This window comes from Lactuca serriola, chromosome 8 (genome assembly GCF_051521515.1).
Source record: "Lactuca serriola cultivar US96UC23 chromosome 8, Lser_US96UC23_V15, whole genome shotgun sequence".
Taxonomy (NCBI): domain Eukaryota; kingdom Viridiplantae; phylum Streptophyta; class Magnoliopsida; order Asterales; family Asteraceae; genus Lactuca; species Lactuca serriola.
The window spans coordinates 120,966,479-120,973,244 of record NC_136415.1 but is presented as its reverse complement, the minus strand read 5'-3'; positions in this window follow the sequence as shown (position 1 = coordinate 120,973,244).

The following is a 6,766-nucleotide window of genomic DNA, read 5'->3' as shown; positions in this document are numbered from 1 at the left end:
AAACTTTGTTATACTAATACAATATACAACAATACTTATATATTTTAGTCTTGGAACATTTAAGACTACATTACATCTTAAAGAAAATATTGAATTTTCTGGAAGAGCACACTATCATTTTCAAGGAACAAAGACATATATTTTTCATACAAAATAATTATGAACTCACCAACTTAATTGTTGACACTCTTTTTTTCAAAACCACTTGTATTCTCAGTAAATCGGTAGAGAGGTACCCACACAGGTTTTAGTGAAGACGGAGCTTAGTATTCTTACGTCTTATATTTTTTGTATACTTTTGGATTCAAACAATGATTCAATTACCATGTAAAAACTTATCAATTATCAAATATAATGTTTGTATGCTTTGATCCCTATTATTCAATTGTTATGATACTATACATGACGTCATCCGCCCCCGGACGTTTCCGCCGTTTACTCGGTCTGGGGGTGTGATAGATGGGTATCAGAACATTGTTTATAGTGAACTAAGTATAATAAAACCATATAAGATATACAAATATAAATACAATGGGGCTAAAACTCTCTGACTAAAAGTATATTTTTAAAAATATAAAAGTATACGTACATGCATACATACTAGAAATAGTATCATAGTAAGAACCACATAAAAGTAATTAGATAAGTTGGACATTGCGGTTAAGCCTAGATAGTTATGTAATCATATATGGGATAAATATAGCCTGATCAACTATATTTATTTGAGATACGACTAACATGTGTTTGGGAATGGTCGTGGTGAACAACAAGTCTAAAACTTACCAACACTATATACCAAGAAACTCTAGAACAGAACATAAAGTTAAAAATACTATAAGAGTATTTTATGACACTAAAGAACTATACAACTAGACCCTTCATGTGTCTTTTTACTGCTATTCTTGCGCAGTCAACATAACTAACTAGTTAAGACACTTTATTTTGATAATGCACAATTCATAGTCATTATCAAAGACTTATCATTATTTCACTCTTAAAACTTGTGGAAAAAATATGCCACCACGCAAATCAATCAGGCATGTCAACAACACACCACCAACTCTGCCACCGCCACCACCTCAGCAGATGGACATTGCTATTTTCCAAGCTGTTGTAACAGCCGTTGTGGCAGTCACGCATGGCGCAAATCAGCACGAATGCCGCTAGTGGGTCAGGAGGTGATACCAATAACGCTATCCAGGGAGAAAATCAGGGACACCCGAGGGAATGTTCCTATAAAGACTTCATAAATAGCAAACCAAAATCTTTCTATGGCACCGAAGGTGTCATTGCTCTAACAAGGTAGTTTGAGAAAACAGAATCAATGTTCGAAATTTGTGCGTGCCCAGAAGCTCGCAAGGTCAAATTTGCAGCATGCACATTCATGGATAGAGCCCTCTCCTGGTGGAATGGCTATGTCAAATAGCTAACTCTCCCAGTAGCCAATGCCATGAGCTGGGAGGACTTGAAAATTTTGATGCTAGTAGAATTCCACCTGAGGGGCGAGGTGCAAAAGCTAGAGCAAGAGCTCTAGAACTTAAAGATGAAGGACTCTAATATTGTAGCTTACACTGCCAGATTTAGTGATCTAGCAGTGCTATGTCCCGGGATGGTCACCTCAGAGAGTAAAAAGGTGGAACGATACATTTGGGGACTATCTCCCACATACAAGGAAACGTGATATTTTCCAACCCGTCTACTTTTGATAGTGCAAAGTGCCTGGAACAAACACTGGTGGATCATGAAGTCGGCCAGGGATTTATGACAACCATTCTTGAACAACCCAAAGAAAGTGGCAACAAAAAGAAATTTTGGAACAAAAGAAAGGGCCAGTCGTCACAAGAGCCCACAAAGAAGCAACAAACTGTGGAAGTTCACGTTGCTACTGTTCCTTCCATTCCAGCACTCGCCAAACCATATGTTGGAACCCTATCAAAGTGTAACAAGTGTAACTTCCATCACACCGGAGTCTGTCGAGATATGTACTGCAAAAATTACAACAAGAAGGGGCATACTGCTCGTTTTTGTAGGACTCCATCACAACAAACCACCTAAACTGCTAACGCCAGAGTGAGCCAGGCTTTCTATGGACGTGGTGAAACTGGACATTTCAAGAGGGATTGTCCAAAAGCAGGGAATGCCGAAGGTGTGGGCAAAGTTCTAATAATGGGGCATGAGGAGGCCATGAATGATCCTACTGTGGTTACCGGTACGTTCTTCCTCAACAATTCATATGCATGCATACTTTTTGATAATGGTACGAAGAAAACACTAATGATATATACATAGGATGTACCTCACTCTAAACAACTACTCTTTCCAAATCGACCTGATGTCGGTCACAATAAAAAGTTTCGACGTCCTCATTGGCATGGATTGTTGTAACACCGTAAAATTTAAAACAATTTTTCGCTTTTTAAAACCATACAAATTCATTCATAATTACTTTCAAGAAAAAAATGTATCAACATTATCTCATTACAAATCCCAAGATCAAATCATAATAAACTCCGCGGGTGTGTGTACAGATCATGCCAGCGCCTTCCCGCAATCATCACTGGTACCTGAGACACATAACACAAAACACTGTAGGCACGAAGCTTAGTGAGTTCCCCAAAATACCACTCTAACACATATTAGCCACTCAAGGCTATGACTCTGCTGACCCTAGGGTTTGTGTGTCTCAGTGGGACCCTCCAGTCCCAACTCTCTGTGGGCCCTCTAGCCCTAACTCTATGGACCGACTGGTCCTATCTCTGGAAACTCTGAATCATGCATATCACATATCACAATAACACATAAATAGCATACAAATACACTGGCACATAACTCACCAGTACACTAGCACATAACTCTGTTACCACTCTAGGTAAGATATAGTGAGAAGACTCACCTCGGATGTCTCGGTAAATCTCTGACTCGGTAGGAATATGGCCTAGCCTTCGCCTAATCACATAAAGTAAATACTCTCATAAATATAACTCTCGAGACTAGACTCAACCCTCTCTTGGCACCCTCAGAAGGGTAAAATACCATTTTACCCCTCTCTTGACACAAAGACCCCAATGTTGACCAAACCCTCAATGACAACAAAATTCAACGGTCAAACATTGACCCGACTTGCCGAGTACATATGGGCGACTCGGCGAGTCTACACGTGTCCACTATCCCTCTAGTCTCGCATGACACGTTGAGTCTTTCCCCTGCTCGACGGGTTACACCTGGCATGAATCGTGGGGCCACCCCGAATCAACTCGTCGAGTCCTGTTATGAACTCGGTGAGTTCCACCTTGAACTCCAGTCCTCTATTTCCCTCTGATTCACTGAGTCATTCCCCCAACTCGGCAAGTTACTCACTGAGTGAACTATGGGAAACCCTAGCCCTACTCGTCGAGTCTGTTCTTGGGACTCGGCGAGTTCATGCCATGATCAAGCTCAAATGACCTCCTGAGGTCAGATCCGTTCCTCTAACCCATAGATCTGGCCTCCTTAAGCAATATAAACACGTAAAGTCTGGATCTTGATGCCTATGCAAAGACCTAATGGCTCTATTTGAAGAAATGGCCTCAATATGTCACCCTAAGCTCATATTACCCATTTTCACCCCATAAAGATCATGGAGTTAAGGTCTCTTGACCTCTTTGGATCCAGATACGAAGCCTCAACACAAGAAGGGACCAATTGCACCATCATTCACACTCTAAATGGGCTAGAAACCCTAACTCTCAAGGATTAACACCCAAAACTGAAGAAGGATCGAAAATATACCTCAATATGAAGTCCTTAGGCTCTGAAATCCACAGAATAGCACCCTCTTCAGCTCCCTCTTGCCTTGGTCACCTTCTTCTTGCAAAAATACCCACACAAGGATCAAAAATGGCCTCTTCTCCTCACAAACGCTCTAGATCGCTTAGGGTTTCACTCAGGGGTCTGGTAGCTACAATTGGTGGCTATAAGCCCCTTTAAATAGGTCTCAATCCCCGGGAATTAGGGCTTCATTAAACAGCACGGACTCGCCGAGTCTGGTCATTAACCCGGATGGAATTCGCGACTCTACTCGGCGAGTCTAAGCATCAACTCGCCGAGTCCTTCCAAAATCTCCAAAAATAAAGAATAAATAATGTACCTGGGAATCTGGATGTTACAATTCTCCCCACTAGAATCAGACTTCATCCTCAAAGTCTTACTCTGAAAACAGCTCTGGATACTGCTCACGCATCTCTCGCTCCGGCTCCCAAGTCAGCTCGGACCCTTTCCGATGTTGCCACTGGACCTGCACCAGGGGTACTTCCTTGTTCCTCAGAACCTTGATCTTCCGATCCATAATTGCCACCGGTCTCTCCACATAGTTCAGGCTCGCATCCACCTGAATATCCTCCAATGATACCACTGCCGACTCGTCGGCAATACACTTCCTCAGCTATGAAACATGAAAGGTGTCATGAATCTGGCCCAACTTTGCAGGTAGCTCTAAACGGTACGCTACCCTACCCACCCTGGTGATCACCTTAAAAGGACCAATATACCGGGGTCACAGCTTACCCCTCTTTCTAAACCGTATCACTCATTTCCAAGGAGATACCTTCAGGAGTACGAAGTCACCGACCTGGAACTCGAGCTCTGACCGTCGTCTATCCGCATAACTCTTCTGACGGCTCTGGGCCGTCAGTAACCTCTGTCTAACTTGCTGAATCTGCTCAGTCGTCTGAAGCACAATCTTTGTACTACCCATCACACGTTGCCCTACCTCTCCCCAACAAATGGGAGTCTGACACTTCCTCCCATACAACAGCTCAAAGGGTGGCATACCAATGCACGAATGATGGCTGTTGTTATAGGAAAACTCAGCCAAGGGTAAGTATGTGTCCCAACTCCCTCCGAAGTCCAATACACATGCCCGAAGCATTTCCTCAAGCGTCTGAATCATCTGCTCGCTATGTCCGTCAGTCTGTGGGTGGTATGCGGTACTAAAATGCTGCCTCGTACCCAATTCCTCATGAAATTTCTTCCAGAACCTGGAAGTGAAACACACATCTCGATCTGAGACGATCGAGATTGGCACTCCATGCCGTGATACCACCTCCCTCACGTACAACTATGCCAACCTCTCAGCGGAAAAGCTCTCACTGATAGCAAGGAAGTAAGTGCTCTTCGTCAACCTGTCCACAATCACCCAAATTACATCGATGCCCCTTGAAGTCCTCGGCAATTTAGTGATAAAATCCATGGTAATCTGTTCCCACTTCCACTCGGGAACCTCCAACGGCTGCAACATACCATGCAGTCTCTGGTGCTCGGCCTTAACCTTGCGACAAGTCAAACACCTCTCAACGAACCATGCAACATCCCTCTTCATACAGGGACACCAATACTCTCTCTTCAGGTCCAAATACATCTTAGTGGCCCTGGGATGGATAGAAAACCTCAATTTATGCGCCTCCTCCATCAAGATGGTACGCGTTCCGCCTACAAACGGTACCCAAATCCGACCCTAAAAGGTCATAATCCCTCGGCTATCGGTGACGAACTCCGATACCTGCCCGATAACCCGCTCTCACTTACGGTTCTCTGGTCTCACGGCCTCAGCCTGGGCCCCTCGAATGGCATCAAACACTGGAGTTATCACTATCAGTCTCATACAAACATCTCGTATCAGGGCGCCCTCTGCCCTACGACTCAGGGCATCAGCTACAACGTTAGTCTTTCCCGGGTGGTACAGGATCTCACAATCGTAATCCTTCACCACATCCATCCATCTGCTCTAGCGCATGTTTAGGTTGGGCTGATCCATTAAATACTTCAAGCTCTTGTGGTCCGTGTATATGGTACACCGAACCCCATACAAATAGTGACGCCAGATCTTGAGGGCAAACACCACTGCCCCCAACTCCAGATCGTGGGTGGGATACGTCATCTCATGAGGCTTCTTCTGCCTCGATACGTATGCTATCACATGCCCTCTCTGCATCAGCACCGCTCCCAGCCCCGAAATCGACGCGTGACAATACACCACAAAGTCCTCCATCCCCTCCGGAAGGGATCACATCGGGGCTTCGCACAGTCTCTGGCGAAGTGTCTCGAAGGAGGCCTGCTGCTCTGGGCCCCATGAAAAAGCAACACCCTTCTGTGTCAATCAAGTGAGTGGCACGGCGATCTTTGAGAAATCCCTGATGAATCTCCTATAATAGCCAGCCGACCCTAGGAAACTCCTGATCTCGGTGGGGGATCTCGGCACCTCCCAACTCATCACTGCCTCAATCTTGGCCGGATCAACCAATATCCCATTCTGGTTAATGAGGTGCCCAAGAAACTGGACCTCTCGTAGACAGAAATCACACTTGGAGAATTTGGCGTGAAGTCTCTCCGATCTCAAAGCTTCGAGGATCTTCCTCAAATGCTCCTCATGCTGCTCTCTGGATTTTGAATACACCAATATATCGTCGATGAACACGATCACCGAGCGGTCCAACATCGGCCTGCACACTCTGTTCATGAGATCCATCAACGCTGCCAGTGCATTGGTGAGCCCGAAAGGCATCACCACGAACTCGTAATGCCCGTAACGAGTCCTGAATGTTGTCTTCTGGATATCCTCATCTCGCACCCTCATCTAATGATATCCAGACCTCAAGTAGATCTTGGAGAACCAAGATGCTCCCTGTAACTGATCGAACAAATCGTCGATCCTTGGCAACAGGTAACGATTCTTGACCGTCAACTTGTTCAACTCTCGGTAATCAATGCACATCCGGTGTGAACCATCCTT